The following is a 27,832-nucleotide window of genomic DNA, read 5'->3' on the forward strand; positions in this document are numbered from 1 at the left end:
CCTTGAGAACTGAGGTCCCCTCCGACCCAATGCCATGAAGGGTGTAATTCTCCAGACCCTTCTGAGTTTCTCTGGAGCACCTAATCTGACAGCAAAGATAGCAGACATGCCTCAAAATAAATCAGAATGCAGTAACAGTAGCATTCATTCATTTAACAAATATTTAATAATCACTGCATGCCACATACTATGCTAGATGCTGGGCCTACAACAGCAACTATCTGTGAACAGACAAGGCCCCTGCTTAAGTGGGGTTTATATTCTGGTGGTGGAAGATAGAAGACAATCAAACAACCAAATAAATAAAAATGTAATACTATTGATAAGTGTTGTGTAGCCAATTAAAATCACTGATGTGTAATCAAATCAAGTGAATGAATTACTGCTTTATAGATTGAGTGATCAGGGACGTCCTCAAAGGATGAGGCATTTAAGAGGACATCTGAAAGATAAGATTGAGGAAAGAGCAGGTGAACCATCATGAGGTTCCAGTTACCTTTCCTCACCTCTGTAGGGGCAGGAGAGCCAGGGTGACAGAAGGAAAGGAAGAAGATTTGAGAACATACAGCTTGGTTAATGTGAGGCTTGGGGGCGTATGGCACCTCTTTTCTTATTTTCTGAATTATGTCCTAAGCATTCATTCAGTGAACCTTCAGTGCCCTCTGTGTGCCAGGCACTCTGCTAGACAGTGGAGAAACCAAGATGAGTATGTCAAGGTTCCCTTTACAAGGGGTGTTCAGTCTGTTGGGAGAGTTAGGCCAGAAAATGAAGACTGTGTGGTAAGTGCTGTGGGGGAGAGAATGACATAGGACTAACAGGAGCATACAGCAGTGCTCCTTACCCGCTGTGGGCAATAAGGAGAGGAGATGCTGTACAGCAGCTTCCCGGATGGGAGGGTAAGCAGGTGTGAGAAGGATGTGGAGGGTCTTACAGGTGAAACAGGTAGCTGAGACCAGTCACAGAAAGCTTTGAATGCTCTGCTCTGGAGCCTATACCAGACACTCAAGAAGAGCTTGTAGAGTTAAAACCGATTCTTAAGCAGCAGCAAAGGCTGAAGAACTGATGCTGAGGCTCGAGTCACTACTCAGACCACCCTCAGGGCCTCCCTTCCCACCCGGAAGCCGTTCCATGGCAGGACTAACTCATTACAAGCTGCCATTTCCCCAGTCAAAACCGAAGATTCAGCACCCAGATGGGAGCATGCAAGTGCAAGTGTGGCTCCTATTTAAACATCCATGTGAGCTCTTTGACTACTTGTGTGTTTTTTTTTTTGGGGGGGGGGGGTGGCACAGAGCTAAACCTGTTAATTTAGAAGGATAAGTTTTTCTATTGAGGACAGGGAGACTTTCTTTGCAAAATCCCTGTCTGGCAGGTCTCACTGTAAGATTACAAAGGTGCTTTTATCACATCCCAGTAAATGCATAATTTGATCGTAAAATAAAATACTCCTGAGTTTGTTTCAGCCTGATAGGGAACGTACGGTTTTCTCCTACCCTTTTCTCCTACTTTCTTCCCTTCCCTTGTTTTCCTCTCTCATCCCTAACCTCCGGAGCCCCTTGATACCTTTTTTTTTTTAAACCTTGATACCTTTTTTATCACTCATTACTTTTTATCACACTCATTACTCCTTCAGAACACTCTAATATGGATAATGACATTACGAAGAAGTCACCACAATCATTTGTGACCTGTTGAAAACCAGGAAGTGAACAAATAAGGCAGCCAGAGAGAGAGAGGCCAAAGTCTAAAATTAATTAACATTTATTGAGGACCTGTGGACTTAACTACATTCAAGGCACTGTGCTATGCTCATCATATTTTCTATTTTGTTTCATCTCCCCCAGGCTCCTCCATTTGCCCCTCCAGATTCCACAGAATATCAATTTACTGTTGTATTTTGTTTCTCGATCCACAACCACTTGAAAAAAACAAAAATTAGAAGTGAGTGCTAAAAGCAGTCTTTCATGTAAATAGTGACAAGCGAATGGTGACAGTCTAAGATAGAGGAAGGCAAAATAACTTAAAAATAGGCCTAAGAACTTAAGAAGACCAGAGTCCACTGTGCTTTCTTCCTCTGTGCATTGGGAAGGACTCAGCATTGGCAGACACACAGGTAGGTCATAATCCTATGGAGCCTGAATAAAGTTAGGAATTTTCCAAAAGAGCCAACTTGGGGTTGCCTAACACACACACACACACACACACACACACACACACACACACCTCCAATGGTCCTTATTTTAGTGGCCAGTTTTTGTGCTTAGTTTGTGACACCCAAGCACAGGGCAGTGGTTCTTTTTTTAGATCTGAAACTGCTGATTCAGTTTGCATGAGGATATTACTTTTTTTCAGGAACTTTCAAAAACACCTAAAATTTAATTCTAGTTTAGTTAGAGAATTCCTGAGTGCAGAATTTTCTCCACTTTCCAGCATTTACAGAATCTGACATCACTTGGGGTTGGAGGGAGGTTCTAGGGAGAATGCCAGGTCTGCTTTTGGGCCCCAGGACTGCTCAGTGGCCCCAAGGGCCTTTTGCCCTGGAACTCTCTTCGTGGTGGCTGTATCACAGTCATTATTAAAACACAGACTGCTCCTGATTGCCCTCTTGATGGCTTGTCTGGCCAGCCTTTCAAGATCTTAGCTGGAGGAGACTATAAAAAGCCTCCTTTACATATATATGGTTCTTAGTAAAATTGACCTTTTAAAAATATTTTACATTTCTATTTCTTTTGATGATTCTGTTTATATGTTAGAAATTGCTAATTGCTTTCTAGTATCCATTCCCCCATTCTTTCTTAGGAAGAAACCTAATTTTTAGCTGAGTCCTTTGCTACCCACCTAAAAACCTAGGTTTCCCAGGCTCTTCTGCAGTTAGGTATGGCCGTGTTACTAAATTCTGGCCAATGATACGTAAGACAAAGTGGGACTTCCAAGGGAAGGGGTTGTGCCCTTCTACCCACCCACCCTTTCTCCATCCTACATCCTGAAATGAGAGTGTGATGGCTAGAACTCTAGCAGCCACTGTGGTCCATGAGAATGAGAGCTGCACCCGAAGGATGGGAAAGGATAAACTGGAAGAAGTCTGGATCCCTGGATTAACAACCTCTGGACTTTTTTTTTTTAATGTGAGAGATATTTCCATCTTGTTTATACTGTTGTTTTCTGTTATATGTAACTGAACCAAATCCTAACTTGTATGAAATGTTCTGTTTTTCTTTTGGACTATTTTTTGTTTTGTTTTGTTCTTCATTTAAAAAAAAAAAAAGCTTTTTTCAGAAATACTTCATATACTATACAATTCACCTATTTAACTTATACAATTCAATGATTTTAATATATTCATAGTTCTGTGACCATCACCACAATCAAATTTAAAATGTTTTCAACACCATCAAAGAGAACCTGAGGCCATTAGTATTCAGTCCCCATTTCCCCCCTAGTCCCTCTCACATTCTCTCACTGTACCTAGAGATTTGCCCTCCTTTTTTCCTTGGTATGTGTTTTTTACATATTAAGGATATTTCCTTTTTATCAATGTTGTTGTGTCTTTTTTCCCCAGTTTTTGCTTGCCTTTTGATTTTGTTTATGAATTTTGTTTTTAAAGTATAGGTGTTTATTTTTAATGCAGTTAAGATTTCTGGACTTCTAAAATGGTATTTGTTCTTTTATTGTAAAGGTCTTCTCCACTTAAATCAGATACCACTATTGTTTCTAGATCTTTTATGATTTCACTCTTTACATTTAGGATTTTAGTCTGTTGGTGAGTGGTGTTAGTGAGTTTTTAACCTTTTGTAGGTTATGAGTTCCTAGCCCCAGCTCTTCTCTGAGCTCTAGAATAGGAGCCAGAGTCACTCCCTGTTTATACCACCTGTCTGGCCTGAGCCTCCTGCAGACTCTTCACACTGACACAGACCCCACCTACTCCTCAGCTACCCTTTCCTCCTCTGTGGGTTAGCTACCCACTGCCCGAAATAGCATTCTGGGCCTCATCTGGAACTTCTGCCTTCACCACCCTGTGTTCAGCTCTATTCCAGGTCCCTCTCTTTTCTGTCGACCTAGGCCTGGTCATGTATAACCCTTCTACCTATCCCAGTAGCCTTTTGTTATTTCTTCTCTGGAAAGGTAATATGAAGAATTTCTATGTATTTTTCCAAGTGGATGTGGAATTTTTAAATTAAAATTTTGTTTTGTGATAAGATAAATAAATTCTTCACTTTTAAAAATTGGAAAATTCAGAAAAAGCACCAAACAAAATTAAAATAAGACCTGGACTCTCTCTACTACTACTACTTTCTAAAAGCACATTAAGTAAAAAAGCCCAAGTCCTACCACCCAAAGAAGTAACCTTTGTCAATAGTTGACGTATCTTCTTCCAGACTTGTTTATCGAACAGTTGTAAAGTTTTAAAGCTATACATATACACAGAATTTTTTTCCTGAAAATGTGATCAGTTTGTTCAGCAATCTCCTTTTTTACAAATAGTAATATATCGTGTACATCTTTCCAAGACAGATGCTCTTTATTCTTTCTAATGGCTGCATGGTATGTATTCAACTGCACGAATATACCATTATTTAATCTCCTCCCCTACAGATGAACATAAAGTTTTCTAATTTCATGCTAATATATATCAGGCTGTTGTAAACATCTTCATCCTTACACTTTTATGAATTTGCTCTATCATTTCTGTAAGATAGATTTCTAAAATTGGAATCATTGAGTTAAAGGATACATGCATAGTTAATTGTAGATGCTGCCAGTTGCCCCTTGCCAAAACCCTGCCCTGATAGTTGTGTTCTTTCAAAAGGTCCTTTCACCACCTGTTCTCCCTCCCCAGTTCATTCCTCACACTACTGCTACAATTACTTTTCTAAAACTTATATCTGATCATAGCTTCTCGTAGAGTCCAAACACCCTAGCATTCATCCAGAATCCTTCTCAATAAGTTTGGGTCCTCTGAAAGCAGACACCAAGACAGAATTGGAAGTGCAGAAAATTTATTGGGAGGTAACACCTGGGAAAGATAGAGAGAGGGAGTAGGAGTAGAGAGAGAGAGCCTTAAGCCTGCAGTGGATGTATAACTGCTGTGAAAGGAGAGGAGGACCGAAAGAGGAATGGGTAGGAGGAGCCTCAGACTGTGATGCAGCTCTGAGAAAACGCCTCGGCCTGCCCAATGGGGAGTTCCATCACCAAGATTGCCCATTAGAGAAGACCTGCATTGGGCAGAAATAGGCAGGGCCTGATACCCCTACCATGTTATGACATTGGTTGGTAGCTGCCTGGGAGGCACTTGGCCTTGACTTGAATGATGTGGCAGGTCATGAGGCTGTAGGCTGTCAGCTGTCTGCGTCCTTGCAGCAGCCTCTCTGAATGGCACATGCCCATGGCTGCCATAAATCCCAGCCTACCTTTTGGCCTTATCTCCTCCTTCCCTGCTCCTAGACCCCATGCTCTGGCCCCACTGACCTGACCACCTACCATACCCCATATGACTGGACTGTCCATACCACTCCTCAACTGCAATCTTTGCTCACTCAGTTCTTTCTCTCTGGAATGTCACTCCTTCCCAGCTATACCTGACAAAATCCCAATATGTTTTCAAGGCTCAACTTAAATGTCGTCTCCTCTCGGTCACGTTACCTGACCCCGTCATACAGAGTTAATTGTTCCTTGCTCCTGTGGTGCCCTTTGTAGATTAGAGCTTCCCAGATTGGGATATTTTTAGCTGTTTTTTTCCTCTAATTCTTGTCCCCCCAAGCCTCTAAAACTGGCTCGTTGTAGGCACTCAGTTAATGTTGACTGAGATGTTTCTGTGTTCCTCTCAAAGTCCCTTGAGGTTGCAGGATTCCAACTTCTGGCATGGTGCCAAGCACACTGTCCATGGTCAGTAAACATTTGTTGAACTGTTCAGGACCTCATCCAGGTGGTGGTGGAGTGGGTGGAGGGTGCTGTGGGGAGGATGTTAACCTGAACTGGGCCCATCCATTAAAGTACCCAGTCTAGGGCCAAGTCAGTGTTTTAAGACCAGAACATGTCTTCCTCTGTTCACAATTTCCTCCATGATTTGGAAAGACCCCAGAGTTTTGTTTTGTTTTGTTTAATAATCATTTATTGTCTCTGGTCAACAAATGGGAACTTTTGTCAGGGGTGGGGGGAAGACTTCCCTTTTTCAACTATATTTTCACGAGTTGGGATTTTGCATATCTTCATCACTCATTCTCCTTATAGGTGTAGGAAAAGCCATTATGATAGCTGGGGTGGATCTCCAGTTCACTTTCTGATTGGAGGTTCATGGGGTGGGGGGAGTTGGGAAAGATGGAGATATTTTTCCTCTTCCTCTTTCCCACGCCTGCCAGTTAAAGAACTTCCTTGGGAGGGGAGCTGTGGGAAGTGGCCCAGGGTTTCTGGGGTAGGCAGAGTAGAGAGTGACATCAGGGCTTTGTAGAGATGAGGGTGGGTGGAGAGACCAGAGAGGAAGAGCTGCTGCTGGCCCGGTCTCTCAGTCCTCCTTTAGGTCTGCCAGGATGTCCCTTGGGCGCCGTCCCTTAGGGGAAGAAGGCTAGAGCTGGAGTGACCACACCCTCCACTCTCCCCTCAGGCTTTCCAAGCTGTTGGACCCTCACTGGGTAGCCCCAGGGTTTCCCCATCAAAGCGTGAGGGCCATGTGCCTCTGTTAGGGTGTGCAGGGCAGGTCGAGCAGGGAGGTGCTGGGCTGAGGTCTTGGCTGTTGGTGCTGGTTTGGTAGCGGTTAGGAGTTCTTAGAGGCAGCATATGAGGAAGTCTGTTTACCAGAAGTTCTTATCTCTGAGTGTGCAGATTTGACTTCAGGGGCTGTGAACTCCTCCCTGCCAAGTGTTATCACACTGTGCATTTGATGGAGGCATAGTTTTCATCAGATTCTTTCTCACCAGAAAAAGTATATGATCTAAACCAAAAAGTCTGTGATCCAAACTAAAGAATAAGCTTTATAGTAAGGAAGAAGATATTTTCCTACAAAATAGGATTCTTGCTGGATTGCCAGTGCTGAGTAATGGAGACCCAGGGTAGAAAGAAGCCTACATCTCACCTTCACCCTGTGATCACCCACCAGGAGCTTTGCATCCTGCCTGGAGTTGGGGTTTGTGGTTTAGAGGCTGCATGAATTTTGTTGGCACAGATCCAGAGATTTGAACCCTTGAGAGTTGACCAAGAGGTTTGACCCCTGCCTCCAGAGAGGACAACCCAGAGACAAAGCAGACCGCCCCAGGTATTGGAGCACAGGGGTGGGGGCAATGTTGATGCCCATAAACATGGAGTAACAGTGGGAATAGAATATTCCTAGGCTTTTGGATGAATTCCAGCTTAATCATTCTAAAAACCCTATGTCAAACTTGAATTCTGTGCAGATTCTGGTCTCCATTTCAGGGAGACAGTTCTAATGTTCCCCCAAATTGGCAGGGATGTATGGTACACAGCAGGGGACAACAAAAGAAAAGAAAAGCAGAAAAGGGGCAAAGTGAATGAAAAGAAACTTCTCAGATTAGTGTGAAATTCTGAGCTCGGTCATGCAAGTATGGAATTGTAACGTGACAGCCTCTCTGATTTTATTTTTTAAGTCCTGGCCACAGTTATAAATAGGAACCATATCTGTAGAGACTTCCCAAGGATTATGTAAACAGTTTGGATGATTATATATTTTTAAACAACAGTTTCTGAAAACACTGTAAAATCCCACTTAACAGCCTGATGCCTGAGTCCCTGGGAGGCCTTGCAGAATCACTTCCTCCTGACTCTGCAGCCGGGCCGGGCCCTGGCATGAGGAAGCAGGAGAGAGAGCTGCCGGAAGAGCCCAGCTGTGTGGGGAGTGGGGGTGGTGGTGTGCAGTGGGAGGGAGGCAGAGGCCCCATTTGGCTCCCTATGCAGGCAGCTGCGTCTCGTCACCGTCACTGTAGGGAACAGGGGCCCAGGCTGAAGCAGACATAGGTCCTTTGGGAACCTGGCCCTTTCGGGAGGGAGCGTGAGCTCTGGACAGGCTCTTCCCATTTGACAATCTGATAAGATGCTAGAAACAGAGTTCCTGGGCCATTAAGTCATGATGGGAATTTCCCCTTCTTTTTTAAGGTCTTAGCAGCCTCAGTGGTCTTGAGGGTTTCTCAAATCTGAAGGGCTAAGGTTCATTCCAGCGATGCCTCTGTCTTTTGATCCATCTTAGTCACCGATTCCTGTCCCCACTCTGGTGGACTCTGTGAAGCCATCTAGATCAGAATAATTGATGTTACTCACTGTTGGACATGGCTTAAAGGACAGCAAGAAGGCCCTCCTGCTTAAATATCATCTGTCCACCTGTTTTCATTTATACCTCAATTTTGTCATTAGAAATATAGTTTTAGTTAAGCATTCTCCTTCCCCAGATGTCTTTTTGGAAATACCATTAGCTCATTAGTGTAAATTAACTTATCAAACTTCTATTTGAAGATAACCTGGTCCAGTGGTCCCACCTTTTTGAGGCCTCACACCCCTTCTAGAATCTAATGGAATATATGGTCCCTTTCTCCAGGAAAATGCACAAACATTCAGAACTCTGTGTGCCATTTAGGAATTTCCATGATCCTGCTGATCCTACCCTCTAGTTCTGAGTTCTTATGAGAGTGTGGTGAATGGGATGGGGTGGTGGTGAGGGGCAGGGAACCAGGACCGTCAAGGAGCCCCGGTGCTGCCAGTGACCACTTTGTGATTTTACCCAAGACTAGTAACATAAAAATATCAGAAATCAGCTTCTGTTGCCTGACTGTGGTTACCGCCCTGCCCTAAAGAAAGGTGTGCTTCCATCAGCAGCAACACATGGCTGTTCATGTTGTGTTCAAATACTAATACTCAGGTTCCGTATATAGGAGCTCTGTGTATATAGCCACATCCCCCAGCCTATACTTCATCAACTTGGACTTCTGCATCACATCTCTGAGCTCCCAAAACCTTGTGCAGTATATCTCCATGAAGCTGGATGGGCAGAAAATTGCCCCTGGAGCCCTGAAGCCAGCTTTCCATAGTGGTAGTGGCTTGTGTCCTAGTGGTGAGTTGGGGTCCTCTTGGCAAGGTGCCAGAGAGGGCACTGGCCTGCTACCACCACCTCCCAGCAGAAGAGTTGGCAATGTGGTCATCTAGACTGTACAGTCATAGCCCTGAGTCCAAGATCTCATTTTTTATTTTCTTTGAGGAAGTTAATTTTACGAGACAGCTTGTGATTCCCAGGGTAGTATTCTGTTCAAACTGGGGGAAACATGGGGAAAGTTTTTGGATCTAGACTTCATCCAAAAGCATCACAGGGGATTTTGGAAATGATGCAGCATAGTGAAATGAGCTTAACAATTGTTTGTAGTCCAGCTCTGTTATGTGAAGTTCCTCCGTCTGTGTGGTGACTCAAGGAGGGGAGAATTTCCCTTTGGTAAGCTAGCTGGACAAGTGTCAGCACTACTGTGGCTATTTGCAGGCTCTGGCACAGAGGAGCAGGGTTTGGCCTAAGGGGAGACGGCAGGGTCTGCGGGTCATAGTTTTAACACACCTGAAAAGGGGTGATCCTTCTCTTGAGCCGGTCAGCCAGGGTGACCCTGCCCTCCACAGAGCTATCCCCAACACCTGGCACAGCCTCTGGTCCAAATTGGGCATCTGGACGTGCTTGTTGAAGTGAACTAGCTCAGCTCCCATCTAGATCACATCAGGGAACAAGGCCCAGGCTTTGCATGGCACGCTCAAGTGAACACACCCTCGTGATCAGATGCAGTCCTTCTCTCACACTCCCCATGAAATCTACCACTTCACTGCTTTGTGTTTTTTTGATATTGGATTTAGATTTCTTGATATGATATTCATTGTGCTTTTTTTTGCCAATGCTGCAGTTAACATTTTTTTTCTGTATGGGGGTTCTCGGCTTTATCAAATTATAATTTGCATCCAATAAATTTCATCAAATTTGACTGTACAATTAAATGAATTTTGACGAATGTATATACCTCCACAGCCAGGGTATGAAATCATCCTGCAATATCCCTTAAACCCCTTTGCAATCAATCTCCTCCTCTCCCCTTACCAGCCCGAGGCAATCATTGATCTACTGTCTGTCAATATAGTTTTGCCTTTTCTAGAATTTACATAAATAGAATCATACAGTATCTGCTCTTTTGTATCTGGCTTCTTTCATTTAGCAAAATGCTTTTGAAATTCTTCCATGTTGTGGTGTAGCCATAGTATTCCGTTGGATGGATACACCACAATATGTTGATTCATTCACCAGTTTATGGGCATTTGGATTGTTTCCAGTTTGGGCAAAAATGAATGGTGCTGCTATAAATATTCAGTTGCAAGTCTTTGTGTGGACATATATTTTCATTTCTCTTGTGTAACCATCTAGGAGTGGTCATATGGTAAGGGTATATTTAACTTTATAAGATGCTGCCAAACTGCTTCCCAAGAGGCTGCCCCCTTCACTTCTTTAACATTCTAAGCATTCAGCAAACTCAGGATCACTGAGTTTTCTTAAGCAATAACAGTATCCAAGAAAACTTCGCCTTTGCCTCTTGAAAACACAGCTGCGGGCTGGGTACTGTGCTGGCTATCTCAAAGAGGCTTCTGCCCAGCCCAGTGTCCTCCCCTTACTCCTGTGATTCCCATACCTCTGGGTCTGGAATGACTGTGTGTTGTTGAATCTAGTCAACAAATAAAACCTTCTGTGCTTGTAGTGAGAGCTGGAGGGACCGGTGCACCTCCAAGGGCAGCTCTGGAGGAAAGTGACTATGTTTTTTTAATGAGTCATTGCCACCTGCTTTGCCAGGCCTGCTTGGTTTGTTATCAAGCAAGTGTTAAGCACTTGCCCTGTTCAAGGTGCTGGGGCAGGGCTTGGAGGAAGATAAATAGATAATCCAGCTGATTACCAAGTCATTTCTTGTAGGATTTCTATAGCAGCCTCCTAACTTATCTCCCGGCTTCCATTCTTGCCCCTCTTGGTACATCTTCCACACTCCTGCAAAGAGAACTTTCTAAAGCTGAGTCTGATCTTGTCAACTCCCCTGCCTGGAATTGACTCGTGGTGCCTCTTCTGCTTCAGGATGAAGGCGCTTCTTGGCCTGGCTAGAGAGGCCTTTTTGGTACAAACTCAGCCTTCTCTGCTGCCCTCCACCCATGATCCTCCTGGACTCTGGTCATGTTGAGCTCTGACAGCTCCTCAGACAGGCCATTGCTCTGTCTGCTTCAGACCCTTTGCACATGCTCTACCCTTGGCCTGTGATACCCTCCTCTCTCTCCAAATTTGGTTATTATTCATTTTGTACATATTTATTAATCCATCATGTGCAAAAGTTATTTGGATCATAGACCTAAATGTGAAGGATAAAACAATAATGCCTCTGGAAGTAAATATCAGAGAATATCTCCATGATATTAAGATAAAGAAAGATTTCTTAAACAGGACACAAAAAGCACTAATCATACAAGAAAAGATCGAGAAATTGGACTGTCATTAACTTTTTTTCATCAAAAGAGACCATTAAATGAGTGAAAAGGCAAGCCACAGACTGGGAGAAGATATTTTCAATAACATACCTGACAGAAGACTTGTACCAGAATGCACAAGCAACTCCTACAAGTCAATAAGAAAGAGACAATCCAATTAAAAAAAAAAAAAAAATAGGCATCAGACTTGAACAGGAACATCTTATAAGTGGCTATCTAAATGGCCAATAAGCAAATTAAAACCTACAGGACACCACTGAACACAACACCAAAGGACTAAAATTTAAAAAATTGATAATGCTGAATGTTGGCAAAGATGTGGAGCAATTGGAGCTCTCATACTTCGTGGTAGGAGTGTAAATTGGTACAATCACTTTCGAAAGCTGACAGTATCTACTAAAGCTAAGATTATACCCGTCTTATAAACTATCAGTTCCATTTCTCGGAATATACTCAAGAGGAATGAATGTATGTGTCCACCAAAAGATATAAACAAGAATGTTTTTAGTATCTTTATTCATAGGAGTCCCCAAACTGGAAATAACCCAAAAGTCGATCAACAGTAGAATGGAAGAACAAAACATGACTACACATAGCAGCATAGATACATCTCACAATAATGTAGAGCAACAGAAGCCAGACACACAAAAAAGGGCATACTGTATGATTCTATTTATATGACGTTTTAAAAAGGATAAAATTAACCGAAGGTGATAGAAGTCAGAACAGCGGTTACCCTTTGGGAAGGTACTGACAGGGAGGGACAGGAAGGAGACCCCTAAGTTTCTTTCTTTTTTTTTTTTTAATTAAATTCAGTTTTATTGAAATACACCCACACACCATACAATCATCCATGGTATACAATCTACTGTCCACAGTATGATAACAGTTATGCGTTCATCACCACAGTCTATCTCTGAACATTTTCCTTACATCAGAAAGAACCAGAACAAGAATAAAAAATAAAAGTGAAAAAAGTACACCCAAATCATCCCCCCCATCCCACCCCACCCCACCCCTAAGGTTCTTATCATTGCTACTCAAGGTATTGCGGCTGCCTGTACCCTTGCTGTTCTCCCCCACCTGCTCCTTGAGGACCAGCCCATCCCTTGTATCTCTGAAACCCCAGCAGCACCTAGCACAATTTCTGCCATGTATAGCAAGCCTTCAGCAGATGTTTGTTGAAAGAGTGAGAGAAGTAACACATAGCCTTTACTCCTGAAAGTGTTTCAGAGTGGCGTCGCTGTGTGTGTTGGAGGAGAACCAGTCTGGACAGGTAGTTAACATATACTCAGAGTTAGAAATAAGTGTTGTGAAAAAAAGCAGAAATGAAGCCCTTTTACCAGAATGGAGAGGGGGTAGCAAGGGGGCTGTGGGTTGATGGAAGAAGAGACAATGACAGGTGCTCAGGCACTCAGAGGGCTTTCTGAAAGAGATGGTATTGAGCTGAACCTTGGAAGGTAGTTGAGATTACACCTGGCAGAATAAGGCCTGGGTCGGGCAGCTGAGGCACTGGAAGCCGTAACTCAGTGGTTCTCACACTTTAGTGCACATCAGAATCCCCTGGAGGGCTTGTTAAAACAAGGCCCCACCCCAGAGTTTCCAATTCAGTAAATCTGGGGGTGGGCCTAAAAATTTGCATTTCTAACAAGTCTTGGGTGCTGCTGCTGCTGCTGCTGCTCTGAGTAGTTTGAGAACCACTGGCTTAACCTGAAGTCCATGGTCCAGGGAGCTGCATCTCACCCCAGCCTCAGTGTTGGGGAAGTGAAGTGCAGGAAAGGGAAAGAGACATGGAAGGGTAGAGCGGGCAGGGCCTGGAGGCCAGGACATGGTGTAATGACCTGGTCTCTGGTGATGTCCCACTCCAAGGTCTGGGGTACCCTGAGCCTGAAGCTTCATGCTATACAGACATGCAGGTGATAAATACATACTGAGGTTGGCCTCACAGAGATGTCCTGCTTTACCCCTGCACAGCACATCTGCCGAGGAAGACACTGTTTACACTGATGAAAAGACAAGGATTGAAGAAAGGCGTTGGTTTAAATATACATCAGGATTATTTGTAGCCATGTAGTAAATGTCAGTTATGGGGTGGCTGGTAGAAAGAGAATCAACCAATCTGACCATTCTGTCAAAAGAAGCAGATTTAGTCTCAATAATTGAGATCATTGCTCTCTTTTTCTTTCTCATGGCCTATATAGAGCCTTCCCAGATTCCCAAGGGGCAAGGATGTTACACCGCTTACCCAGTCTATTTCTGTCCCTAGAGAGGCACCTAGATCCATGTAGTTTCTCCCATTTGGTCTCTCTTTGTCCAAGAAAGGAAACATTAATCTCCTGGGCAGGTTTGGGGAGGGAGGCTCCCTCTGTGAATGCCTGAGGTGAAGGGTCCCTGCTTCTCTCTCCAGGGCCACTTTGGTCATGACATGCTGGTGAGGTATTGGCTCTGACCAGCAGGACTGGCCCCTCTCCTGGTGACCCAGACATACAAGGCAGCTGTCTGTCAGCCTGTGAACTGGTTTCCAGTGATGCCTCCAATAAGCTACACTTGTTGAGTGCCAACTCTACAAAGTAATCCTCTGGATGTGGTTGAGATACGATGATGAATCAGCCATGGACCTGCCCTCCAGAAATGTACAATGTAATAGGAAGGAGGGGAGATAGAGGCCATTTTTGGTCATTGGAAGCCTCCTTCCTGGTCCCTGGTTTCCTCTGCCTCCTCTCAGGCTTGGGTCTGGCTGCCCCCTCTCCTACCAGTCCCTGATGCTGAAGGCCAGAGGCTCTCAGCCTTCAGCACACCAGGTTCCAGGGAGGTCCTGGGGTTATAGAAATGAATAAATCAAGATGCTTTTGGTCTGTAGGGAGCCCCTCTCTCCCCTCAGCTGGAGGTAGGCCCGCTCCTGAGCAGGTGCCCTGCAGCTACCACGTCTGCTGCTGGGGCCATGACTATCAACTCTGAGACCTTTTGCACACCCACCCCCCCTCCACCCCCTTTGTGTCAGTCTGTCCCAGACCAGCCAAACCATGGGCCTTTGGGGTCCCCTCTGCTGCATGCAACATGTCCCACAGGAAGATGGGATAGGGCTCAGGTGAGTGTTGGTGCCCGGCTGACTCCCCAAGGACCTCCTTCTGCCTGCCTCTTTCCCTCAGGGACAGCGGAATTGGCTGGCTTCCTCCTCACCCCCCAACTCCCCTTTGCAAGAGAACCTAGAATACAGCACAAGTACAGGAATCAGAACCAGCTTCAGACCTTCCTCTGCTGTGCCCCCATTGTGTGACTTGTGCTAGGCACCTAAACCTTTCTGAGCCTTCTTTTATAGAAGTAACTACCTTGCTTACTTCATATTGTTGTTCTTAGGAGCAAGGGACACAGAGACACAAATCTTGTCCTTAAGCTGCCCTGAAGCCTAATGGGGAGTTGGACAAGTATATACACAGTGTGATGCATACTAAACCAGAGGTGTGTTTGGGATGCAGTAGTGGGCAGAGTGGAGGCAAACTAATTCTGTCTTAAAAGAGGAAACTGCAAAGCCCCTGTCTATGCCATGGGGCGTGGGACATGGTGGAAGCAACCCTACAGGGCTTTGAAGTCTAGTGTTTGTTGAATACCAGATAATCTGTGTTAAGCATTTTACCCATGTTTTATTTGGTCCTCACAACAAGCCTATGAATTAGTGTTTTAGTTTCCTTGGCTGCTCAAGCAGATATGCATGGGCTGGCTTAAACAATGGGAACAATGGCTCACGGTTTTGAGGTTAGGAAAAAGTCCAAATCAAGGCAATGCTTTCTCCCCAAAGACTGTGGCATTCTGGGGCTGCCTCCTGGCAATCCTTAGTGCTTGGCTCCTCTGCCACATGGCAGTGCACATGGCAGCCCCTCCTGGCCTCTCCATTCTCTTCTGGGTTCCATTGAATTTCACCTTCTTGCTTTCTGTGGCTTTCTCTCTGAGTTTCATTCTGTTTATAAAGGACTCCAGTAATAGGATTAAGATCCTTCCTAGTTGAGGTGGGCCACACCTTACCTGAAGTAGCCTCATCAAAAGACCCTACTTACAATGAATTCACACCTACAGGAATGGATTAAGTTTAAGAACATGTTTCTCTGGAGTACATATAGCTTCAAACCATTATAGGTAGGTATTATCCCCATTTTAAAGATGAGCAAACTGAGGCTCAGAAATGATCATGCGTTGGCCCATCATAATATTTTGTTGAGCACCTACTGTGTGCTAAGCACTACAGATATAACAGTAAACAAAATAGATCCAAGTCCCTCCCTCATGGCAAGTGCATTCACAGGCAGAATCAGTTGCCCAAGATGACAAGGCCAGAGTGCATCAGAGCCAGGATCCAAACCTAGGTCTGGTGGGCTCTGGGGCACGTGTTTTTCCCACCTCATCCCAGGACTCATTACCCCCTCAAGATACCCGTCTCTTAGGGGTCATAGGCTGTCCTTGCCAGCACCTCTGGGGAATTGGAGGGTTGAGAGGCAAAGTGGGGTTAGGGATAGAAGAGGAGCTGCTATTTCTGTAGAGCCGTTAGATTTCCAGAGCACTCCCTGGGCAGCCTTGTCCCAAAGAGAGGCTAAATGCCTGATCACTTTGATATTTTCCCCATGGCTGGAGGGAGGAGCTTCCTCAAGGGGATTTCAAGGGAGGATGGGGGTGTTCTCTGTCCTGGGTTCCTGGCTGAGCTCGTGAATCCCCTTGGATTTCACTGTGCTTATTGTTTTTCTACTGCCCAGGCCCTCAAGAGAAGAAAACTCAAGACCAGGGTAAATCAGAGGATTAAATCAGCCACTGGCATCTGAGCAAACTCCGGGAACCATTGGCTCTTTGGGTTCCTGGCTTAGCTCCCGCCCTCCCACTGTCCTTGGCCTACACTGCCTCTTGCTGCCCTGAGACCCATGGCACTGCCACTGGGCAATGATATTGTCTCTTAATGCCAAGGAAACACCAGATTTGCATAATTCTCCCACCCCCATCCAAAAAAAAAGATACAGGATTATCTGTTATAACATTTACCCACAGTAGCAATTACTGGAAACCAGTTCAATGGCCACTGTTTGGGGATTAAATAAAATACTGTGGAAGTATGTGTTCATTGGAATTCCATGCAGCTATTAAAAATCATCATGTAGAAGAGAATTAAATGACATGAGAAGAGTGGTTTATAATAGAATAAGTGAAAATTAAAATCACAAAACAGAATGTGCAATAAGATCTCTGTTTTAGAAGTATATTTGTATATGCATACAAAAATGTCTGGAAGGATGCATACCAAATGTTAACATTAGTTATCTCTGGCTTGTAGAATTAAAAATGATTTTTATTTTCTTTGTACGTTTCAGTATTTTTCAAATTTCCCTCAGTGAAAATGCATGACTTTCGTAATTATGGAAGAAAAAAATCTTACAATACATATATGAGAGAGAGAGAAGAGCAAGAGAATGTCTCCTTTTGGTCCTGTACTTAGATGCTCCTGAGCACCAGCCTTGTCCCAGGAATGCAGATACCACAGAGGCCACAGAGGAGACTTGAGAGCCCAAGAATAGTGGGATAGAGACTAGCTTTAGGAGAATTAGCTGGAAATGGTCAGCCATGTTTCCCAGAGAGGGCCTCCCGACACCCTGGCTAAAGGAGTCCCTTCCTGCATTCCCTCTCTGTCTTTCACCCCATTTTATTGTCTCCATGGTTACCCCATTTTATTGTCTCCATGGCACTATGCCTACTGAAATCACCCTGCCTGCTTATCTGTTTACTTAGATATTATTTGTCTCCTCCACTAGAAGGTGAACCCCATAAGAGTCTTGCTCACTGCTGACTTTCCATCTGGAGAAGGAGCCCATGCTAGACTTTCTCATTAGTTCCGAGGGCTACATGTGGCGGTGAGAAAATCAGATTAACTCTATGGGAATCTAGAAACAGGCAGACAGCCAGCTCACGGGGCCAGAAACAGAGGAAGTTCAGCAACCTAAAGGACCTGGCCCAGCTATAGTTAACAATAACTGCCATTTACAGGTATGGTGGAAGTGCCAGCTTTGTACTGTACATTTTATAAATGAGGAAACCAAAGTAGAACCAATTTATCTTATAATAAATTGCTTCCAGCGTTCCAGCCTTCCAGACTACTCTGTCTCCCAGCTCATCACTTGAGCTTCTCTGTTTGAACCTGCTCCAGTCAAGTTTTCATCCCAGCCATTCCTCTGAATCGGCCCTTGGCCAGGATCACCTGTGACTCCAAGATGCTAAATCCAATTGTTAATTCTCTATCCTCATATTACTCCACCTATCACAGTGGATTGCTCCATCCTCCTTGGGATGCATTCTCCTGGTTTCTCTCCTATCATGCTTGCTACTCCTCAGTCTCCTTTGCTAAACAATTGAATGGGGCTCAGTCCTTGCACAGCATCTCTATCAACATCTGCCTCCTTGGTGCCACAGAAAGCAAGAAGGTGAAATTCATCCTATGTCATGGCTTGAAAAAGCTACATGCTGAGCACTCTCAAAATTCACTTTCTCTAAGGAAGAATAGAAGTAAAGGATAGATTAGATGTCCTATTATTTGGGAAAGAGAAGCAAAGAAATTAAAAGCTTGATAAACACTCTTTGGGACCAAGGTTGCCCTTGAAACACCAACAGTATCACTAGTAAACAACCCCCTGGAATATTGTCTCTTCAGTTTTTTGGTTAGCAATAGACCTGCATATCGGAATCAGGGAGCCAGCCTGAGCAAATGTAATAGATTTTTCTATTTACTTCAAGGGAGGGATTTTTGCTCTATTTCTTGTAGCATAGCATAATGGTATATCAAATGCAGTCTTTTTCATGATAGCATGAGTGAAAATATATCTGAGCTACTAGAATATATCTACCATTAACAACTTTTTTGGAGGTTTTATGAGTTTACACTAACAATGAAAATATTTAATAAAACTTAGGGAGAGGATGTGTCAGAGACTGAAAGTTTAAACTGGAATTATTTTAAACTGCAAGTGTCTAAATGATTTCTACCAATGATTTTATAGTATCTTTATTACATGTGCTTATTAATATGTTATATGTTTCCTGTGTCATCCTAACCACCTGTGAATAGTCTGATTTAAATCTAAAAAATAGAGACTTAAAGGAATTGGCAATTTTTTTTTTAAATCACCTTCTCAGGTTCTTAGCCTTCCCTGTCCACACTATTTAGAATTTTGGGACTCCTTCCCACTTCCTGTCCCCAGTATTCCCTACACCCTCTTCTGCTTTGTTTTTCCTCCATAGTACTTATCACTTCTGGCTACTGTATCTTTTTATTTCCTTTGTTGGTTGTTGGTCTCCCCCAGTGGACTGCAAGCCCCTTGAGAGCGGGGTTTCTTGTTTTGTTCACACTACTCTGGGACAATGCCTGGTATATAGTAGGCACTCAAATATTTGATGAATGGATATATGAATTTAAAACAATGAATGAAAGGATTTCTTGCTGTACCTTGAGACGAGGCTGAAAGAGCACTGACATTTCTGCCAACATAGAAAGCATTAGCAGGCTCAGTGAGATAGAACCTTGTGTGGAATCCACAATTCCCCATCTGTCCTGGGCCAGCATGCAGCCAACTCACACCCCAGGAGCTTCTGACGAGCTCACCACAGATGAGCTCTTGTCAGTCAACTTCTACCCAGGCTTGCTCTGCTCAGAGGCCAATCTTCAGTGCTCTACCTCAGTCGTATTCTTTTCTTTTTTCCTCCAGGTGCCACAGAGTTTGCAGGTTATCACTCGAGCAGATGGAGGAAAACAACGTGAAAGTAAGAGAACAATAAGACCAAGTCCAGTTAGGGACTTAACCAACTTTGAAGGAAGTATTCAAGGAAGACCAGGGTGTTGAAAGTGTTGGCAGCTGGAAAAAGTGAAGGTCCAGGAGACTTAAGTTGACTTCCTGGATAGAGTGGATCATCAGAGGTGGCTCTGAGATCATTAGATCTGTGAGGACAGGGCTCTCCTTGGGACAACATGGCAACCTCTCCAATGCCAGTCAGTTGTGGCTCTGCAACTGCTCTGCCATCCTTGCCGCCCTCCAGACATCCACTTCCTTGCGCTTTATGGAGGTTCAGCCCGGCCTGCTGAAGTCATCACAGGCCTTGACAGGCATCTAGGGCTTTCTAGCAAGGCTGGGTTGGTTCTTGTTCTGAAGGCATATACTGGGAATCTTCCAGCAAAAGATTTATCTGATTTTTGTGTTAAATCTCAGTTCACATTTTAAAGAGTGTAACTACCCAGTTAATAGTGGATGTGGGGAGATGTGTACCATCATGTACCATTGGTTTAATTGGAAAAGGGACAGCTTTTAAAATGTGGCTCACCTTTGGCCAAGAAATTCCACTTCATGGAATTTATCCTAGGAAAGGAATCACGTTTGTGCAAAGGTGTTTGTACAAAGATATTTATAATTGCATTGTTTATAATAGAAAAAAAGGAAATATCCAAAAACCCAACTGAAAAGAATTGGTTATTTAAAATTTGGCACAGCTATGCAATGGGATATCATGCAGCATGATGACATAGGTATATATTTATTGACAAGAAAGATGTTTGGATATGTTGTTAAATAAAAAGGAAAACAGAAAAAGCTTATAAAACACGTAAGGAGAGTTGCTTTGGACTCAGCCTGGAGAGCTGAAATCCAGATTGATAACCTCATCCAATATAGGATGTTGGGCAAGTAATTGCTCTCCCTAAGCCTCTGTTTCCTATCTGTAAAATGGGGATAATTACACCTACCTTCAGAGTTATGAGGATTGGTGAGATAACACATTTAAAGGCCTGGCGCAGAAGGGCCTGGCATGAGGCGGGTGTTCAGTAGATCAGTGCCCAAATGAGATGTGGACTCATAGTGTTTTTACCTGCGTATACGCCTGGAAACATTCTGGAAGTTCACAGGCCGACAGTGGTTTTCTTTGGGTGGTAGAATCATGGATGATTTTCAGTGTTTTCTCATTTTTCTACAAGGGATACATATTACTTATATAATGATGAGGTAATGAAAAAAGTAACAATTGAAAAGTTAAAAAAAAAAACCACTGTTATATCACAGCTCTTCCAAAGGGCAAAACAGACTGAGGTAGAGGCAGGGAGGAGAGAGAATAGGAAGGGCAATGAGTAAAGGAAAAGAAAGAGGGGGACTTCAGACCCAAGGGCTGCTGCTCAAGAAGATGCACCTCAGAGGTTAGGGTTGAGCTCCAATAGGCGTATCCCACCCCCCACCCTCATTGCCCTTTCCCCAGGGAGCTCCTGGTAGGAGATATGGTGTCCCAAGACTCATCTGCCCCAGTTTTAGAAGAGGAAGGGTGTGTGCAGCCTCCCTAAAGCTACTTGACATAACCTGTACTCCAGCTGATTGGAGAGGGCCCCTGTGGCTCCAAGCCCTGGGCCTGGCTCCTTGCCCATCTCCAGTAAACCCAGCATCTTCACCATGTCCAGGGTAGGAAAGGCAGGGGATCCTGGTGAATGCCTAACATTCAGCCTAAAAAGTTAGCACCTCTCTTCTTTGCAGCCTGGTCTGCCAAACCCAAGGATCGCCCAGGCTAATACAGCTGCTGGGAAGGAGAAACAGTGAGTGCCCAAGGGCTGCTGTGCCTGGGGCGTCCCCCCCCTCACCCCCACCAACTGCATCAGGGAAAGCTCCTTGTTTGGAGCTTAATAGTTATGAGGTTTATGCCCACTCATGGCGAGTTTATTGTGCATTCTTGGAGTATGGCTCTTTCATGTATGTGTATTTTCCAAATAATTAAATTTAATCCCTTTGTATTGCAACTGTTTATATCTGTTTTAAATTTATTTCTATTTTTATCAAAATAATGTATGCATATAGTTGAAATATCAAATAGTACTAAGAGTCATAATAAAAATCCACTTCCCACCTTTTCACACCCACTCTTTAGAGACAGCCTTATTGTTTATATTGTTATTTCTTGACTTAACAATTTTAGGTGTCTGTTGACTTCTTGCTGTGATAGATGAGGACTGAACTTTCCTACAAAACCACAACTTCTCTCTTCATCATCCCAATAATTATGTAACATGATTTTTGGTTAACTCAACAGTGAATATTGAGCTAAGTAGTGTATTATGGTTACACTTCCTTTTTGTACTACTTTTTTGTTTTTCCTGAAATTAATAATTGTTCTTTTTAAATTTTCTTCTTTATCTTGGAATCTATGCATAATTCTTTTCAGTATGTTTCATCTGATCTGGTTAACATACTCATTTTTCAGGTGGGTTCAATATGTCATTTTCTGTCACTTCCATTATTTTTTCTTCCTCTTGAACCCTCTGTCTTTCTGCTTTAATCTGGTCTGTTTTTTGTCTAGACCTTCTGTACAGCTGACACTTTGGGGTGTCCCTGACTGATCTCCTGTATTAGATCACCCATTTACAGGGTTCCATGTCTTCCTCTTCTCTGGTTACTCTTTTGTTTGGGGGAAGCTTCCTAAGAGACAGTGCATGGGAAGTAAATTGTTTAAAATGTCTAGAAGTGTCTTTATTCCATCCTCATTATGTGTTTGATAGTTGGGGTTAGCTATAGAATTCTAGGTTGAAAATTAGTATTATTCAAAATATTTTAGGCATCACTCCGTCATCTGTTTTCCAGTGTTGCCTTTGAAAACTAACACCATTCTGATACCTCTTCCTTTTCTCTGATTTTTGTTCTTAACCTAAAAGATTTTAGACTTTCCTCTTTTTATTCCTGGTTTTCTGAAATTTCACAAGGATTACAAGATGTGCTTGATAGGTGTCTTTTATATCCCATTTTTTTTATTGTGCTGAGCATTCAGTGGGCCCTTTAAATCTGGAAAATTGTGTCCTTGAATTCTGGTAAATTTTCTTGCATTATTTCTTTGATAATTTTTTCCCTTCTATTTTTAATGTTGGATATTCTGTGTTAGTCTTCTAAATTTCTTATATTTTCTCTCCTATTTTCCCTCCCTTTGCCTTTTTGGAAGAAAGGTAGAGGAGATGTCAGTGGATGAGAGATTGCAGCAAACTCCTGGTAGCTGAAAAGCAGGTGGAGGAAATTTCTTAGGAAATTTTCCTTGGCTTTATCTTCTACCCTTTTATTTGTTAAAAAAAAAAAATGGCTTTCATATTTTAATATCTAGGTACTCATTCTTATTTTCCGATTGTTTCTTTTTTGTAACATCACCTTCTTGTTTTACGAATGTACTCTCTCCCTCTTATCTCTCTGAGGTTATTATTTTTTGTTTCTTTGTTTTAATGTTCTCTTTTCTCTATATTGTCATTGTTTCCTTCTGGTTTCTTTTTATTTGTTTTCTCTCTTTTTCATGTTGTAGACTTTCTTCAAATGCCAAATGCCTTCTCTGTCTATTGATATTTGTGAATGAAGCAATAAAAAGCTGTACTAAACTCTGCATGCTAGGACAGAACTTACTAACTGGAGATTCACTATAGTGGAACAAGCCAGTCTTTTCGTTAATAAGCCTGTGAATGTCAGCATCTTTTCTCTAGATCAAGCTTCTCAACCTTGGCACTACTGGCATTTTGGATCAGATGATTCCTTGTTGAGGGCGGGGGAGGTGGGTGGTAGGCACTGTCATGTGCCTTGTAGGATGTTGAGCAGGTATTCCTGACCTCTACCTACTGGATGCCAGTAGCACACACGACTCCTCCTGAATTGTGGTGACCAAAAGTGTCTATAAACATTGCCAAATATCCCCTGGGGGGCAAAATCGCCCCAGTTGAGAACCACTGCTCTAGAGCTATTCAGCTTCTCAAGAGAAGCATTCCAACTCTTTGTTCCAGTTATCTATTCCTACATAACAAAACACTCCAAAACTTAGTAGCATCAAATAATAACTTAGTAGCATCAGGTGTTTTATTATGCTGGGATTCAGGAATTCAGAGAGGGCACAGCTCTTCTCTGCTGGTTGATATGTGGGGCCTAGTTTGGGATGTCTGGAATGACTGAGGGTGACTTGGATAAGCTGGGAGCCAGAACAGCCGGGGATGAAGGCTCCACTTCCTAGATGGTTTTTCACTTGGCAGGGATGGCTGGAGGGCTGGGGCTGTTGACCAGAGAGACTACACATGACCTCTCTAGCACAGCGGCCTCAAGGGTAGTTGGACGTCTTACGTGATAGCTCAGGGCCCCAGTGTGAATGTTCTAGCCAGCTAGATGGAAGCTGCATGGTCTTTTATGACCTGGCCTTGAAAGTCACATAGCATCACTTCCATGTTTTAAAATCATCAAACTCCAAATGAGATGATATATTCAGGGGGCAGTGGAGCGGAGGAAGTGACATCACATCCCATTGTTCAGTCTTCAGACTTTAATTTCATGCCACTGTTTTCATACCTGTATTCTCCCCCACCCTCTACCCGTCCACTGCCTGAATCTCTCCTGTTCAGTATCTCCAGTCTCCTACCATGTGGGATGGAGTGTGGGGGTAGAATCTGGAGAGGATTTCATCCAATTTCCCTGGTGCTTTACCCCCAACATCCATAACAACTGATCTCCCCAATATCTGAGCTCCTCTAGGGTTTGGGGGTGGGTGGAGCAGCTTGTCTCCTGTCAGTATCCCCTCTCCCCTTGTGCAGGCACTAGGAAACTGGCTTCTTCCACAGTGATTAACATTCCTCCACCTGCTTTCCAGCTACCAGGAGTTTGCTGCAATCTCTCATCCACTGACATCTCCTCTACCTTTCTTTTTGCTCTTAAGTATTTATACCATTGTATTTCTTGACTGGCATTTCAGTGGAGCTTCAGGAGAGAAAGGGGATTGGGTCATGTGAATAATCCAACATGTTTAACTGGAAGCCCTGTTGTACCTCTCTTGGTTGGATATATCACTGGATTATGTTATAATTTCCCCTCTGCTGTTAAAGTTCTGTTGCAGTAGTACAGTGACTACATTTAACCTTTTATTGATAACTAGGAGACCTCTTTATGAACATACGTACATACCTCAGAATTGTTAAGCCAAGTAGAGCTGTTTGTCCTTCTTTATGGGGACCTAGATTGCAGATTGCTGTCCTTGAATTCTTTATACCATTTTTTTATGGCATCTTTGTCTCTTGCTGCCTCTTGTCACATTTATTTGTGGTGAAGGTGTTGCATTAGAGCACGTTAACATCCAATTTTCTGTTCTTTTTTTTTAATCATTGAAACCTTTTTTTTTCTTTTATTTCTCTGATTTTTTCTTTTCAATCTCATTTACTCTTTTTAAATGGCTAAACCAGATGACTGTACAGGATATTCTTTGTGTCACCTTCCTTAGTTGGTTTCCCTTAATCCTGCCCACCGTTCTGCTAATAGTCCCTTAAATTCTCCTCCATTACCTGCAGGGTATGCATCTGTTTCCTGCTGAGACTCTGACAGATACAGAAACCTTTTCTGATTTGCATCTAAAACAAGAATAAATAGTTGACGAGTGAGCCCTGAGAGATTCTCCTAGGGGTCATGTTTATGAGCTTTGTGTCATCTCTAGGATATTCAGGTGCTTTTTGTGTTTGCTTCCTAGTTGTTAACTTGTAATACAGATAATAGAGCATACTGGATTAGTGATGTCTCCATAGGGGGAATATTACTTATTGGAGCGTTTTGAGAAGGAAAATAAGCAGGTAAATAAAAGGAAACCAGAGAAAGAATTTGTGATTAACTTTCAGAAAATATATGACACACTGGAAAATATCGCCAGTTTCAGAAAAGGATTAAATACCTTCCTGGATAACAGTTCCTTGCTGGGTTAAGTGAATGCTTGGGGGACATCCAGGCCATACCTGGGTGGGATTCCCCAGATCTGATATTAGCAGTCCCTCAGGTTGGACCCGCCAGGCTTTTGTGTTTCCAGCTTCTTTGATGCTTTTCCTCCGAAGAGTACTGTGTACTTGTCTGTCCACTGCTATGAGGACGAACTAGAACCCAGAGAGGACCACAGCTTGGCTCCCGATCACACAGAACACCCCCAAGGGGTCCCACGGCACACGGCCCAAGGGGTCCCATAGGAGCAGCCCCGCAGAGAGTTCAGCTCTGCTGATGCCCACTCCAAGCTTAGCCTGTACATCTCTCCTGATGGGCACTCTAGAGACTCTCTTTCCTCCATACTCTTCTTGCCTCAATCAACCTTCATTTTACTTTAATTTGTCTACCCCTTTGAAGCACATGTATCTCTAGGGGAAAAAAAGAAAATCAAGAACTCCTCCTGACTACCCATTTCCTGCAGTGTGAAAAGGAAACATTTCATAAATACTTTTAAAGAAGACAACAGGAAGGTGTAGTGTCACTCTGGCTGGTGGGGTTAGCCTCATGGTATTTCACAGACACGGGAGGTGAATGCCACCTGGGGGCTGAGGACCCAGTCAGGCAGAGTGGTTGGGACCCAGGCCTCCCCCTGGCCCATCCCAGCAGAGCTGTGGACCCTCAGCCCTCTTGGGCAGGGGAGGAGACTGAAGCCAGGGAAGCCAAGAGTTGCAGCTTCAGTGGAGAGGCACTCTTACACCCCAGCTTCCTTGTTCATGGTTCTTTTACCTCTAGGAATTTTTTTTTTTTTTAATTTGAGGGGTGGGGGCTGGACAGTTGGATGCAGCTATCCCTACATGAAGTAGGCTTTCTCAGTTTATTGTTCTCTTCCAGCCCATGCTCCTCTGCCTTTGGCCAAGTAAGCCCAGCCAAGACCCCAGCGTCACTGCCCAGCAGAGGTGCAGGAGGCCCCAGGCCCCTTCCTGTTCACTCTTGCCCTATACATGTCCAGTGCTGCAAGGCAGATATGCAGGGACTCCATCTCGAGACCTAGCCTGAGGCTCAACCTCAGTTTGTTGATGATCAAGGGCCCAGGAAGGCTAGAAGAAGCATGTCGAGGCCTCATTGCACAGCCCCTCCCAGAGCAGGAGGTTCCTGGTCCATGCTTTTCTCCAAGAGTAGATGGGGTCCAGGTGGGGGGCAACACCTGTGTGTAAGCCCCATGTCCTGTCTTGTCCTGTCCAAGATGCCTATGGTTTGACCAGAATATGCTGGAAGATTACCACTACTACACAGGGAGGAAGGAAAATTCCCAGCCAGGGCACTTAGAGCAGAGCCCAAAGTGCTCTTCAGCAAGACGTTGCAGTTTCTACTGGACACAGAGGCCAGGAGGCCTAGGCATCTGGAATGCAGAGCTGGCTGATACCCACAAACATAGACACCCTGAGTCTGACACCTTCCCCTTGAGAGTGTCAGAGCCTCTGGCCTGGGTGTCAGCCCCTGGGAAGCCCAGCTGTTACGTCTCTATAAATGGCCCTGTAGCAGCTGGGCTGAGCAATCCACTTCCCTCGGGCAGGGTGAGGGCCCACCTTGTTCCCATTACACACCGTTACAAACTGATGCAACCAGCTTTCAACAGAAAGCTGCCAAGGAAGAAATACATTACAACAGCATGCTGCAATACCTTCCTTGCCCATGCAGGAGACTTGCTCATGTCAGCAAAGATGAACTTCTTCTCACCCCAATATCTCACTCAAGTGAGCTGGAAGTGGCTTTTTGTCGGGACCATTTGAGGCCTTTGAGTGGATCTGTTTTTCCCAAGAAATTCAACCAGCTTCAGATAACTATTGTCTGGGTTTTTTAAAAATGCTGATTACGTGGGCCTTGCTCCCATCCCCAAATGTTCCCATTTGATTGATCTGGGTTTAAAAACAATTTTTTAAATTAAGCTTTTATTGAAGTGTAACATACATGCCTCCAAAATGCACAAACCTTAAGAGTAAAGCTCTGTGAATTTTCACAAAGTGAATTTACTCCATGTAATGAAGATCCGGATCAGGAAACACCAGCAACCCAGCATGCCCCCTTCCAGATACTTCCTGCTTCCAAAGGGTAGCCACTGTCTTGACTTCTGACAGTATGGATTCATTTTGCCTGTTTTTGAATTCTATAAAAATGGAACCATACAGCATATGCTTTTGTGTCTCTGGCTTCTTTCACTCAACATTATGTTTGTGAGATTCATCCAAGTTGTCGTTTATAGTTCTTGTAGTTTGTTCATTCTCATTGCTATAGAGTATTCCACTTGTGGATAGTCCTCAATTCATCTGTCTGCTCTACTGTTGAGAGATGTTTGGATATTTGGATTATTGGGGGATTGTTTCCAGTTTGGGGCTATTATAAATACTGCTGCTATGACTATTCTAGTTTGTATTTTTTTGGAGCACATTTGTATGCATTTCCATTAGTTATATACTTGGACGTGGAATTGCTGGGCAAGTATGAATATGAATGTTCAGCTTTAGCACCTGATGCCAAGCAATTTCCCAAAGTGGCTGGACCAACTTACACTCCCTCCAGCAGTGTATGAGTTCTGGTGGCTTCATGTCTTTGCCAGC

At 43.7% G+C, this 27,832-nt stretch overlaps 1 protein-coding gene across 3 annotated transcripts in view; it reads left to right on the top strand.

Annotated features, from left to right (window-relative positions):
• The window catches only part of RAD50 (RAD50 double strand break repair protein), a 289,914-nt gene that overhangs the window by 22,700 nt on the left and 239,382 nt on the right, over positions 1-27,832 (top strand). For 2 of the 3 annotated variants that reach the window (XM_037801333.1, XM_037801334.1), the window contains exon 2: positions 19,212-19,266. The exons of the other annotated variant lie outside the window; for it this stretch is intronic. The gene's annotated coding sequence lies outside the window, so the exon portion shown is untranslated. The remainder of the gene's footprint in view (positions 1-19,211; positions 19,267-27,832) is intronic. 3 annotated transcript variants of the gene reach the window in all.

The sequence above is a fragment of the Choloepus didactylus genome, chromosome 13 (genome assembly GCF_015220235.1).
Source record: "Choloepus didactylus isolate mChoDid1 chromosome 13, mChoDid1.pri, whole genome shotgun sequence".
Classification (NCBI taxonomy): Eukaryota; Metazoa; Chordata; class Mammalia; order Pilosa; family Megalonychidae; genus Choloepus; species Choloepus didactylus.